The sequence below is a fragment of the Macaca mulatta genome, chromosome 1 (assembly GCF_049350105.2).
Source record: "Macaca mulatta isolate MMU2019108-1 chromosome 1, T2T-MMU8v2.0, whole genome shotgun sequence".
NCBI lineage: Eukaryota > Metazoa > Chordata > Mammalia > Primates > Cercopithecidae > Macaca > Macaca mulatta.
The window spans coordinates 190,325,914-190,340,484 of record NC_133406.1 but is presented as its reverse complement, the minus strand read 5'-3'; the positions used below and the strand labels follow the sequence as shown (position 1 = coordinate 190,340,484).

At 44.8% G+C, this 14,571-nt stretch overlaps 1 long non-coding RNA gene and 1 pseudogene across 3 annotated transcripts in view; one reads left to right on the top strand and one right to left on the bottom strand.

The window, feature by feature from the left end:
* Positions 1 to 10,615, bottom strand: part of LOC114672391 (uncharacterized) — a 161,406-nt gene extending 150,791 nt beyond the window's left edge. For all 3 annotated transcript variants that reach the window (XR_013402215.1, XR_013402214.1, XR_013402213.1), the window contains exons 1-2: positions 10,487 to 10,615; positions 423 to 531 (exon numbers count right to left, since the gene is read on the bottom strand). This is a non-coding gene — a long non-coding RNA (uncharacterized LOC114672391). The remainder of the gene's footprint in view (positions 1 to 422; positions 532 to 10,486) is intronic.
* Positions 600 to 4,315, top strand: LOC711394 (small ribosomal subunit protein uS5 pseudogene; annotated as a pseudogene).
* Positions 10,616 to 14,571: the final 3,956 nt, after the last annotated feature.

The following is a 14,571-nucleotide window of genomic DNA, read 5'->3' as shown; positions in this document are numbered from 1 at the left end:
ACACAAGACCTGGCCCACACAGGTGTGCTCAGTAAGTGGAAACTATTTGAAGATGATGATGATGGTGGTGAAGAAGATGATGATGATGGTGGTGGTGATGATGATGATGATGATGAAAATCTCTTCTCAGCAGAGTGAGACCAAGGCCTCAGCGAGATTTGAGGCCCACCTGAATAAGCACTGAGCATGTTTATCCTGATGGGTCAGGGGACACTATTAGAAACCAGGGTGAACCCAGGTGCTACTGAAGGTTATTATGCCCAAACCTGCCCTGCCTTCACCTTCTTCAAGTCCTTGAGTGAAGAAAGTAACCAGGACAATAATTAGAAAACAGAAGGTTAAGTGACACTGATTTTTAACCGAGGCTTTGGCCCCAAATTCAGTGCTGAAAATTGAGCTGGTCTATGGGGAAGGCTCCTTACCTGGATGAAGTGAACTCCTGTGGTCAGAAACTAAGCAGGCCCCCAACTGATTAGTTCAGTCCATGACCAAATGGAAGTCCCAAACATTGGCAACACAGCCCCTCTGCACCTGGATAAACAGAGAAGGAGACCAAGGGTGAAGGAGAGAGGCTGACCAGTGTCTTAAGAAGAGCAGGGATGGAGCCCAGACTGTAGCGGGGGAGAAAGAAAGGCCACAGCCATGGGCTGACCTTGGTCACCTCTGAAGTCTCCAGAAGCACCTGGCCCAGAAAAGATCCCTCAGAACACCTCTCCTCTGAAGGACAATAGAGGGGCCCCCAGATTCCCCCAGGGCCTCTGGATGGGCCCAGTCCTCTGCAGCTGGCATGGGAGCTGCAGCACATGCTGCAGGCCCTGAGCCCTCCCACTTCATTTCTTGCTGTCCTTGTGTCTCTGCTCCAGCCAGGCCAGCCCCTTGCTGGCTAGGGCAGGCAGTGAGAGCTGGCTCTAAGGATGCACACAGACACTGTGCCTTGGGATCCAACCCAAATCCTTCAGTCTTGTGTTTCAGGCCCAGGTCTCTCCTCCCTACAGCACCAGGTACAGTGCGCCTCCATTCCACTCAATCCACATCCCCTTCTTCCCATGCTCATTCCAAGCTCTGTTGCCTCCGAGAAGCCTGCCCTGCCTGCCCCAGTCCCCTCCCTCTTCTGAGCCCTCACCATTCTTACTCTCTGGTCTCTCATTTGATAAATCAGCTGTAAAATCTTTGATCAGAGATCACCTTGTATTGCTCTATCTTTACACAGGGTCCTGATTCCCCAGCTCTTGAGAAAGCCCCTTGAGCTCTTAATCTGGCCAAGCCTCAGTTTCCTCATATGTAAAACAGAGACATTGATAAGTAGATTTTTAGCACCCACTCTATTCCAGGCCCAATGTTAGGGGTTGTGGGGAATACAAGAAGGAAAATGCACAGTCTCTGATCTCAAGGAGCTACTGGACACTCATAACAAGAACTCAAGGTGGTGTGCAGTAGAGGGACAAAGCAGGGACAAGCCTTGTGTGGTGAGGGTTTGGGGGAGGGAAAGATGCAGGCAGCTTCTTGAAAGAGGTAGTATTTGAGCTCTCATTAGAGATGACTGGTCTCCAACAGGTCCATGTGGGATAGAGAGGGGATTCAAGGTAGAAAGATATCATGAGCAAGAACATGGAGGGGGAAAATTTCGGGGCCTGTTTGGTAAAGTAGATATTTCCATTTGCCTGGAATATATGGTACCAGTAGGCTGTAGAGGAAATACCACCAAGTGATTTCAGCCTTTGGAGTAAAGCACCTTGAATGGAAGGATGATAAACTTGCTCCTATTCTGTTGAGGGAAAGTTTTTGAAGAAGACCAAGGATAACATGACCAAAATACCTTCATAGAAAGATTAATCTGGCAGGGCGAGAAGAATGGATTAAAATGGGAAGAAACTGGGGCACAAATAGGTCACAATGAAATGCCATTTCACATTCACTAGATGGACCAAAATTAGGATGTCTAATAACACCAAGTGTTAGGGGAGATATGGAGCAGTGGAAATTCTCAGACACTGAGGGTGGGAGTATTAATTACTATAGCTGTTTTGGAAAACGATTTGGCATTATCTTATATAACCAAACATTTGCATATGTTCTCTGCGACCCTATATCCCAGCAATTTCACCCCTAGACCAGTATTCTCCAGAGCAGCAATTCTCCAATTGTGGTCCAGGGACTTGAGACTTTTTCAGGGGATCCATGAGGTCAAAACTATTTTCATAATATATTTGAAAAGTATTATTTGACTTTTTACTCTTGTCTCACAGGTGTACAGTATTTTTCAGAAGATGCATGATGGATGATATTGCAACAGATTGACCATGGATGCAGATACAAGAATTCAGCTGTCTTCTGTTAAGCCAGACATTAAAGAAGTTTGCAAACATGTCAACAATGTCACTCTTCTCCATTTGTCTCAGAAAATACAGTTATTTTTCATTTAAAGTGTGTGATTTATGTTAACATATAATGAGTTTCTTATCATCATTTTAAAATGAATTAATAAATGTTTTTCTCAGTTTTAATTTCTAATATAGTGAATATCTTTAGATATAACTCACATAAACAAAAGCTCTTTGGGATCCTGAGACTAAAATGTTCGATAACCACTGCCCCACACAAACTCCTGCACATTATTCTGAGGCTGTGAACAATGAGGCCTGTAACAGTACTGTCTTAGCTAAATATTTGTAGTGGCAAAAAGTGAACACAACTCAAATGTCCACAGACAGGAGAATGGACAAAATAAATTGTATATTTATTTTGGTATATTATACAGCATTGAATATTATAATATTATATTACACAGCACTGAAAATAAATGAACTACAGCTTTAAAAAAAATAGATAAATCTTAGAAAAATACATTGGTAAAAACAAGACAGGTCCAGAAGACAACAAACATTATATCATTTTTACAAAGTTCAGAAACAAACTAAGCTAAATATGTAACTTAAGAATACATACATATGTGATAAAGCTTTTTTTAAACAAGAAAATAATAAATAAGACAATTCACCCTGTTGGGTGCAGTCTGAGGATTAAGTTAAAGGAGGAGCACATACCTGGTGTTGATAATGTTCCAATTCTTAAATTGGGTTGTGACTGATAGGCAGCCATTTTACTATTATGCTTCATAATTACATAAATAATACATATACTCTTTTGTATCTACCAAATATGATCTTAAAAAGATAACCCTAGCACCCAGACTGTGGCCTCTAAATACCATTTCCCACTAAACAAACACAAAGGCTCCTTGGAGAGACGGATTGCAGTTCTGGGACAGGAAATGTACAAAATGGTACATCTTGTCATTCTAGAAAGCAGGAAAGCTAGCAGAGACTACTAGGATAACAATCAAAAGGGCTTGGAAGCCAAGTTGAACAGATTTCCATTAGCCAAAAACGGGATAATGTGAGTGTCAATAAGGATAAAAACTGAGCTTCTCCTCCGAGAAAACAAAAACTGGTGGCTGACGCTGGTGCGTCATCCCCAGGAGGCCCTGGGGACCTGGGGATGGGGAAACGCAGTGGCTTCTGTGGAGGTTTCGGCAGTGGCATCTGGGGGGACCGGGGTCACGGCCATGTACCGGGCCCGGGCTGAGGCCGCGGAGCTGGCGGATACAAGGCCAAGGATAAGGAGTGGATGCCCGTCACCAAGCTGGGCCGCTTGGTCAAGGACATGAAGATCAAGTCCCTGGAGGAGATCTATCTCTTCTCCCTGCCCATTAAGGAATCTGAGATCATTGACCTTTTCCTGGGGGCCTCTCTCAAGGACGAGGTTTTTACAGAAGCAGACCTGTGCTGGCCAGCGCACCAGGTTCAAGGCATTTGTTGCTATCGGGGACTACAATGGCCATGTCAGTCTGGGTGTTAAGTGCTCCCAGGAGGTGGCCACTGCCATCCGTGGGGCCATCAAACTGGCCAAGCTCTCCATTGTCCCCGTGCACAGAGGCTACTGGGGGAACAAGATCGGCAAGCCCCACACCGTCCCTTGCAAGGTGACAGGCCGCTGCAGCTCTGTGCTGGTGTGCCTCATCCCTGCACCCAGGGGCACTGGCATCATCTCGGCACCTGTGCCCAGGAAGCTGCTCATGATGGCGGGTATTGACGACTGCTACACCTCAGCCCGGGGCTGCACTGCCACCCTGGGCAACTTCGCCAAGGCCACCTTTGACGCCATCTCTAAGAGCTACAGCTGCCTGATCCCCGACCTCTGGAAGGAGACTGTATTCACCAAGTCTCCCTGTCAGGAATTCACTGACCACCACATCAAGACCCATGCCAGAGTCTCCATGCAGCGGACCCAGGCTCCAGCTGTGGCTACAACATAGGGTTGTATAAGAAAAATAAAGTGAATTAAGACTGAAAAAAAAGGATAAAAACTGAAATGGATTGAAACATATCTCATGTATTTAAACCCATATGAACTCATTATGAGTTCATAATGATACAAAGTAATCTCACTGGTTACCTTTGAATAATGCTAGAGAACAAATTCATTATTTTAAAAGCAGAAAACAAATGGGGAGAATCAAGCATTTACCCTGCCTTTCTTGAATGAACAGTACCTCAGGGTAACCAAGTAGTTTATGAAAGGATGTTACCTTTTATAAAAGTCCAGCTAACAAACAAAAAATGATAAACTATTATGGCTAGGTGCAGTGGCTCACACCTGTAATCCCAGCACTTGGGGAGGCCAAGGTGGGCAGATCACTTAAGCCCAGGAGTTCAAGACCAGCCTGGGCAACATGGGGAAACCTCGTCTCTACAAAAAATACAAAAAACTAGCTTGCCGTGGTGGTGCATGCCTGTAGTCCCAGCTACTCGGGAGATTGAGGTAGGAGGATCATGTGAGCTGGGAAGTCAAGGCTGAAGTGAGCCGTGATCATACCACTGCATTGGAGCAAGACTTTGTCCAAAAAAAAAAAAAAGAAAAGAAAAAGAAAAAGAAAGAAAGAAAGAAAGAGAGAGAGAGAGAAGAAAAAGAAAGAAGGAACAAAGGAAGGAAGGAAGGAAGGAAGGAAGGAAGGAAGGAAGGAAGGAAGGAAGGAAGGAAGGAAGGAAGGAAGGAAAAAAGAAAGAAAGAAAGAAAGAAAGAAAGAAAGAAAGAAAGAAAGAAAGAAAGAGAGCGAGATATTACTCATATGCAAATTCTGAAGAAATAATGGATCTAGTCAATATTCATCAATGGCTGCTAATAACAAAAAGAGAGATGACAATGGCAGTTTGTGCTCCTTGGTAAAAGTTTACAGCACCACCTCCGAGGCATTCTTGCCAAAAATCAAATCGGAATCTGATGAGACCTCTAGATACAACTAGTGATATACAGGAAACTCAGGGAACAGATGAACACATTAAACACCACCATGGGACTCATTCAGCAAAATCCAAATGTGGAAAACGGATAAACAACCCAGTTTCTTCAACAAATACAGAGCTGAGGAAAAATAAGAAGAGGGATGAGCGTATACATTAAAAACGAATAAAGACACTATGAGCCAACTGCAACGTATGAAATTATTGGGATCCTGAATCAAACAAATTGTAAAACAATAAAATAAAATTTTAAGTTAACCTAGGAAGTTTAAATACTATACATTTTATAATATTAGGGAATTTTTTGTTACATTTAGGTATGGTAATGACATTATAATTATATATTTTAATGCATCATTATATTGATAGATGCGATGATATGCTGCTTGGGTTTTGTTTCAAAACAACCTGGAGGCAGGATTACGATGAGAATAGTGAGCAGCAGCAGGTGAAACAAGATGGGCCACGGGCTGATAACTGTTGAAACTCACTGACAGGTACATTGGGTTCATCAGGTTATTCTCTCTGTTGTTGTATAAGTTTGAATTTTCCATAATAAAACATTTTTTAGAGAGCAGAGACAAAATAAAAATATTTCCAAACAACAACAAAAGAGAGATAATGAAGAAGTTGCAATTGTTCAGATGGAGGCCAGTGATGCCATGAAGACAGAGCAGAAGCAGCCTGGAAATGCTGACTCTGAGATCATTGTTTAAACATCCAACCAGAAATCAGTGCGTCTTGGAAAGATCATCTCTGGGTCACTAAAGAAAAACATCAAAACTAAACAAACAAACAAGTTCCAACACTGCCATGGAGATCCTGTCCTTAATGCTTTTTATCCTGGAAAGTGGTTGTTTATCTCTCCCTTGTGTTTCCTGTCCATAAGCCAGATCTGCTTCTGTGACAAACAGTTTCCCCAGTCCCATGGTGACTCAAATGTGATGCAGCAGTCGATACCTTGGAAACCATCGGAAAAGGGAGGAGACCCTGATGGGGGTCCCAGAATGCTTCTCAGATTAAACGACTTCTCCTGCCAGAGAGAACCTGAAGCCTACAGAGCTGAGGTCACTCACTAGTGCCCAGTCGAGCCACCTGAGAAATCAGGGAATGGAGAGTCAGTCAGAGGACCCTGGAGCTGAGCCCAGCCCTGCACTCCCTGGGCAAGTGACCCTAGAAAGCCTTTGATTCCTCATTTGTAAGGTGGGGCCTGCAGTCACACATGTATCACACAGCAACACGCAAGCACACATGGCGTGTAAACTGCTGAGCACGTTACAATTCCTGAATGGTGGTTATTCATTATTTAGACAATTCAAGCCTGGTGCCTCCTACCCAAGGCCATTCTACTGTGTCATCACCAACAACAGACATGACCTGAGCATCTACTCAATACCAAGTATGAGTCTTCTCTCCTTTCTTTCCTGGTCTTCTGTGAGACACTATCAGTCTTCTCCTTGCTAATGAATCCTGCCCCAAAATAGCCTGGGGACTGAGTCTCCACTACCTGAAGAGGTGCCAGAATGAGCACAGACCATGGCCTCTGCCTTATATTGGGCTTCCTAGAGACAGATGGTAGAACTAAGAGTTGTGTGCCGAAGGCTCATTGGAGAGTGCTCTTTGGAGTCGCACTTGCAGCTGGGCATGGGGCCAAGCTGACCCATTATGAATTGCAACCATCTCAGTCTATCCTCTATGGATCTTTGGAGCTAGGGTGGCCCCTCAGACTTGTCTCAATTTGGGGAAAGAAGGTTGGGCTTTTATATTCCTGCCTCAGCCAATCATGCTCACAGCAACCCCTGAAGGGAAGAGTATGCTAGAGTGAGGCAGTTCCCATAGCCAATGGCAATTTCCAGTGAGCTGCTGCAGGACTAGCCAGCAACCAAAATCCCAGCAGGTGGGGGGTGCTTTGTCGACCCTGGAGAGGGGATCTAGACAGAAACACCATAGTATCCACTACAGCCTCAGAGAGACCTGAATTTCAAACTTGCTTCTGTCACTTAGCTTTGTCACCTTTGTGGAGATCTGCTGCTTACTGGATATTGGGAGTCTTAAATAAAAAAGACTGGATAAAATTGTCTGGATAAAAATGAATTGGATAAAAATTTAACTTTAAGGCTTATCTGCTTGCCTTCTCTATACTCTCTCCCCTTAAAATGACAGGAAAAGAGAAGATATAAACCCATGAGGACAGGAAGAAAGGAAGAGGAGTCATTTATAGATGACAGAGTTCAACAAATTTCTATAAGATTAAAGGGAGATGGAGGTGTGAGTGGTAGAAGCCACAACACAACCTAAGCTTTCATGATCCACCAACACTAGGTGAGCATTCTCAGGAGAGCCACACTCACCATTCTCTCTACAAACATTATGGGCTAGAAACCTTGCCAGGTAGGCTGTTCCTTCGAATGCCCAAATACGTCTCTTCCAGTTAATCTATCTGCTTTCCCAGAAACAATTGCTTATTCCCAAACTTGTTTATGCCAGTGGTACTTGCTTTTGTAATTATGTGATTCCATTTAATATTAATAAACCAATAAAATATGGTTGTAAAAAGGGAGTTGTTTTATGAAAACTATGTTGAACGCTTTGAAAGACTCAATGAAAGCAGATTGCCATTTTAAAAAAAAATGTTTATCTGAGTTATAAGCAGTTGAAACAGACTTGGAGAAAATCACATAAATCTAGAAGGAATCTGTACTCAGATTGTTCCATAAGTTCCTTTTAAGTTTTAGTTGCACAATAAAGGTGAACCTGGAAACGGTCGACAATGTTTTATGCATTGGGATTTGTGCAAGAAAGACCTTATAGAATTCCAACTAACAGGTCCGTCCTCAAAGAAAATGGAATAAGCATCTGTATGTTTTCAGTCAAAATAAAATAAAATCATTTTTAATGATTTCTTGCTTGAAACAATTTTTTTTGATTAGCCAACTGGTTTCTATTGAGTTAGATAAGACCTGCAGAAGATGTGCCAATGAGAAGAAAGGCAACTGCCTGTAGGGGGGAAAAGGGCATGAGATTTTAAGGCCAGAAAGGGCTGAAAACAGCAGGATTAACTGAGAATCTGCTTAGGGAACAGCCAAATCCCCCTGCCCCAGCCCTGTTCCCACTCTATAAAGAACATGGCAGTGACTCCAGACCAACCACTATATGCCAGGTTAAAAACTTTACATAAATAAACTCAACAACCCATGCAATACTATTCTTATTAGGCCTAATTTACATATAGGAAACAGGCAGAGAAAGATTAAGTGACTTGTCCACGGTCATATAGCTAGAAAGTGGCAGAGTGGAGATTCAAACCCAAGTGGTCTGACTCCAAAATCCATCCTCTTCACCATATCCATCCTACCTTACTGAAGAAACAGAGCAGTCCCAGAGAAAAGAACTCCCCTTTGTGATATTTATGTGTCCCCCCCACCCAAAACAAAAGGCCAAGGCCTGTCTGGTCGACCCAGAGGGAAATCGGCCCCGTCTGCCTTCACAGACATCCAATGCCAGTCAACTTCTTGGACACTTATCCTTAACTATGGACAAAAGCCAAGGACCAGTAAGGATTAAAGAAGCCTCCATCCAACAGGAGGAGAGATGCAGAACCACAGGGAGACCACAATAAAGCAACCAAACAAAAGAGGGAAGCTGGAGGAGACAGAGATAAGTCAGCAAACAGGAGGAAAAACAATCACTATTGATATCCTCAGAGAGATAAATACAAAGGCTGTATCTATGTTGTGGGGTGGAGGGAAGGAAGAACAGAGAATGAACAAGTATGATAGCTGAAATTAAAAATTCAATAGAATGGTTGGGACATATATATAATGGAATAGCCTAGAGAGTAGAAGAGAAACATAAGGAGAAGGGAAATATAGAAAAGTGAAAAGACATAGGAAAAGCAGCGCTGGAGGCCCAAGCTCCAGCTCGCGGGAGTTGTGGAGAGCAAGCAGACAGAAGATTGCTAAGGAAAAATAAAGTTTCACAGGACGGAAAGACACAAGTTACCACATTGAAAAGGGTCACTCAGAGCCTAGCACAATGAATGATAAAAGCCAACATGTGACATGTTTTGTGAAATTCCAGAATTCCAAGGATTTAAAAAAAAAAAAAATCCTCAAAAACAGCCAGAGAGAAAGAAAAGTTGCACATAAGGAACATGAATCAGAAGGCATGAAGCTTCTCAAGGGTCACTCTAGGTGCAGGAGACAGTGCAGGGCACCCATGTCTACAGGAGAATGGTTTCCAACCCCGAATTCTATGCTTAACTGAATTATTGATCAAGTGCAAGGGCAGAATACAGATAAGTCCACATGGATGAAAATTTCCCACCCCTGCCCAATTTCTTAGGAAGCAATTAAAGTTTAAAAAAAAAAAAAAAAAAAAGGAGCAAACCAATAGAGACAGGGACAATGAAATGATCCTGCAGAGACACCCTTGGACCAGAGGGTTCCTGCAGACAGCTGGGTAGTGCAGTTTGGGAGGGAGCATTCCTCAAGGCAGAATACCGAACATGACAGGGGAGGTTTTGTTGGGAAGCTATAGGATGAGAAGCCGTGGCAGTTCTGATAGAGCTTTTGGGAAAACGAACAGCTACATTTTTTTAAAAGGAATGCTGATCACTGAATTACCTAAAAATAGTGCTTCAGATATACCGGGCATGCGGATGGGGCTGGAAGACAGCTAATTCCTTATTTATTCTAACAGGGAGACAACAGATAAAGTCTAGCGTTGGTAAATTAAGAAATCGCAGTATGGGCATATTATTTTGAAGTATGAGGGTAAATGCCAGAAAATACAGGTCTAAGTGGCTAAAGTGGTTGCCATCATTAGAGTGCAGAAGTGGGTGGATGGATTGGGTGAGGCAGGAGATCGCTGTTTTTCGATAAAAGCCTTTCCATTTGCATCCAGCCCGGGCTTCAGATTTCCTGAAGCACTTTCACATACAACATGAATTGGTTTCCTCAAGAACCCCCCAATACAGAGACAGGAAACCGAGGCCCGGACAGAACAGTGACCGCTCAAGGCCACGTAGCCGGGGCCCCCAGCGCTGGTTTGGTAGACCCCATCCCCACCCCGCCACTGCACTCCTAACACCCACCCCACACCCAGAACCAGAAACCAGCTAAAGGCCAGCTGGGGCGCCAGACAACTCGCCCTGCCCCATCGACGCGCCAGACCGTGTTGCCGACCTCGGCCTCGCAGTGCTGGTGTGGGCGCGGCCGGACCTCACTCAGCCTTCATTGCCCCGCGCCGCCCGCCGCGTCCACACTGTCCTTGGGAGGACGCGCGGAGAAGCCGCGCACGATGCGGCAGCGCCCCCTGCCGGGCTCCGGACGCTCCGCTCCCAGCCGGCTCGGCGAGTGCTCCGGGAAAGGGGTCCGGACCCCACACGCACTGGGGTCCAGGACAAGCTCTAGCTCGGGCTGGGCCAACTGTGACCCACCGAGGCCCAGGGCACGCTGCAGTGAAAGCGGTGCCCTCTCCACAGTCACAGAACGTGTCGGCTGCCCGCGCGTCCTCCCAAGGACAGTGGATGGGAGCTGGGGCTGGAGAGGGTAACGACCTGCCCAAGGTCACGCAGCACCGCAGTGGCACAGCCCGGACTGGTACCCACACCTCCCGCGGGACCTTGCAGGGACCTAAGCCACCTGGGTTCTAGAGCTCCTTGAACTGGCCTCTTGGGCTTTAGGGAAGAGCTGGGGACGAGGGAATGGGGTGGGGCCACACCACGTTAGCACGGACCCTTGGGTGAATTGGGCGGGAAGTGCCCCATCTCGGGGCCTCGGGGCCGCCTGCGGGCGCGTGACCTCCAAGGGTCCTTCTGGCGCTCCTCCGGCGCTGCGTGCGGCGCTTGGCGGCTGCTCACCCGAGACACCGGTAGCAGCCGCGCCTGCCCCCTACTGGCAGAAGGGAAAGTCGCTGCTCCGGAGACCTTGGTGGCTGCGGCTCTTCGCGCCTCCTTGGCCTGGCTGCCACCTTCCCAACCTCGGGGGAGTCCCCGCGCTCTGTGCTCACTCGGGGAAGAGAGGCTCAGGCACGGGACCAGCACACGGGTCTGAACGCTCTTCTCAGTGTGCGTGAAGACAGGTCCTCAAATCCGCCTTCAGTAAGAGCAGCACAGGGTCGTGGTTACGAGCATGGACTGCAGAGCCCGACTGCATGAGTCCTGGCTCTGCCTCTCCTCAGCTGTGTTACCTTAGGCAAGTTACCAAAACTCTCTGTGTCTCAATTTTTGCTACCATAAAATGAAAATAGTACCTAATGCATAGACACTGTATGTATGTGAACGCTTAATTTAACTGCATAGCAACCTGTGAAGTTGGTACAGTTATTCCCATTGAATGATGAGCCACAGACAGGTCAAGTAACAACCAGATTTACACAGGAAATAAGTGGTGGAGTTAGAATAAAAATCCAAGTAATCTGGCCCCAGGATCCCTGCTTTTATACACCATGCTAGACCCGGATGGTAATAGAACTCACATTTCAGGGTTGTCCTGAGGGTTCTATGAGCTGACGCATGTAAAGTGTTTAGAATGGTGACTGGCACACAGTAGGTGGGAGGTAAGTGTTCACTGAGCACCTACTGTGTGCCAGCACTGCACTAGGCACCTTTGATACAGCAGTGAGCAGGCTGATCCAGTCACACCCTAGTGAAGCTGCCAACCTAGAGAGGCAGACATTGGACAAGCCTGACAAACATTTAGGGTGCCCTGAGAGTGAGGATCCCAGGCCAGAAGGGAGCCCAGACCCATACCCAGCCCTTGATGGAGGGCCAACCCCAGGGAAGAGTCCAGTACAGAGATGCCAGAGTAGGAGACAAATTCCCCAAGCTGAGAAAGGCACACAGAGGAGGTGGCTTCTGATGTGAGCCTTGAGAGCTGAGGTCATAGCCAGGCAGAGGTGAGATGGGATAAGGCCCCCCTCTCACAGCCATTCACTCCGCCCCCACCTGGAAGTCCTCAAGTCCCCCCTGCTAAGGCAGGAATCGCTGGCAAGTTGGTTTGGATTCACAAGACAAATTATCTTGGTTTAAAGAACCACTCCCTGAAGAGGTCCTTTACATCCCTTGTAAGTTGGATTCCTAGGTATTTGATTCTCTTTGAAGCAATTGTGAATGGAAGTTCATTCATGATTTGGCTCTCTGTTTGTCTGTTACTGATGTATAAGAATGCTTGTGATTTTTGCACATTAATTTTGTATCCTGAGACTTTGCTGAAGTTGCTTATCAGCTTAAGGAGATTTTGGGCTGAGACAATGGGGTTTTCTAAATATACAATCATGTCATCTGCAAACAGGGACAGTTTGACTTCTTCTTTTCCTAACTGAATACCCTTGATTTCTTTCTCTTGCCTAATTGCCCTAGCCAGAACTTCCAGCACTATGTTGAATAGGAGTGGTGAGAGAGGGCATCCCTGTCTTGTGCCAATTTTCAAAGGGAATTTTTCCAGTTTTTGCCCATTCAGTATGATATTGGCTGTGGGTTTGTCATAAATAGTTCTTATTATTTTGAGGTACGTTCCATCAATACCGAATTTATTGAGCGTTTTTAGCATGAAGGGCTGTTGAATTTTGCCAAAAGCCTTTTCTGCATCTATTGAGATAATCATGTGGTTCTTGTCTTTGGTTCTGTTTATATGCTGGATTATGTTTATTGATTTGCGAATGTTGAACCAGCCTTGCATCCCAGGGATGAAGCCCACTTGATCATGGTGGATAAGCTTTTTGATGTGTTGCTGAATCCGGTTTGCCAGTATTTTATTGAGGATTTTTGCATCGATGTTCATCAGGGATATTGGTCTAAAATTCTCTTTTTTTGTTGTGTCTCTGCCAGGCTTTGGTATCAGGATGATGTTGGCCTCATAAAATGAGTTAGGGAGGATTCCCTCTTTTTCTATTGATTGGAATAGTTTCAGAAGGAATGGTACCAGCTCCTCCTTGTACCTCTGGTAGAATTCAGCTGTGAATCCATCTGGTCCTGGACTTTTTTTGGTTGGTAGGCTATTAATTATTGCCTCAATTTCAGAGCCTACTATTGGTCTATTCAGGGATGCAACTTCTTCCTGGTTTAGTCTTGGAAGAGTGTAAGTGTCCAGGAAATTATCCATTTCTTCTAGATTTTCCAGTTTATTTGCGTAGAGGTGTTTATAGTATTCTCTGATGGTAGTTTGTATTTCTGTGGGGTCGGTGGTGATATCCCCTTTATCATTTTTAATTGCGTCGATTTGATTCTTCTCTCTTTTCTTCTTTATTAGTCTTGCTAGTGGTCTGTCAATTTTGTTGATCTTTTCAAAAAACCAACTCCTGGATTCATTGATTTTTTGGAGAGTTTTTTGTGTCTCTATCTCCTTCAGTTCTGCTCTGATCTTAGTTATTTCTTGCCTTCTGCTAGCTTTCGAATGTGTTTGCTCTTGCTTCTCTAGTTCTTTTAATTGCGATGTTAGAGTGTCAATTTTAGATCTTTCCTGCTTTCTCTTGTGGGCATTAGTGCTATAAATTTCCCTCTACGCACTGCTTTAAATGTGTCCCAGAGATTCTGGTATGTTGTATCTTTGTTCTCATTGGTTTCAAAGAACATCTTTAAAGAGGACACAAACAAATGGAAGAACATACCATGCTCATGGATAGGAAGAATCAATATCGTGAAAATGGCCATACTGCCCAAGGTAATTTATAGATTCAATGCCATCCCCATCAAGCTACCAATGAGTTTCTTCACAGAATTGGAAAAAACTGCTTTAAAGTTCATATGGAACCAAAAAAGAGCCCGCATCTCCAAGACAATCCTAAGTCAAAAGAACAAAGCTGGAGGCATCACGCTACCTGACTTCAAACTATACTACAAGGCTACAGTAACCAAAACAGCATGGTACTGGTACCAAAACAGAGATATAGACCAATGGAACAGAACAGAGTCCTCAGAAATAATACCACACATCTACAGCCATCTCGTCTTTGACAAACCTGAGAGAAACAAGAAATGGGGAAAGGATTCCCTATTTAATAAATGGTGCTGGGAAAATTGGCTAGCCATAAGTAGAAAGCTGAAACTGGATCCTTTCCTTACTCCTTATACGAAAATTAATTCAAGATGGGTTAGAGACTTAAATGTTAGACCTAATACCATAAAAATCCTAGAGGAAAACCTAGGTAGTACCATTCAGGACATAGGCATGGGCAAAGACTTCATGTCTAAAACACCAAAAGCAACGGCAGCAAAAGCCAAAATTGACAAATGGGATCTCATTAAACTAAAGAGCTTCTGCACAGCAAA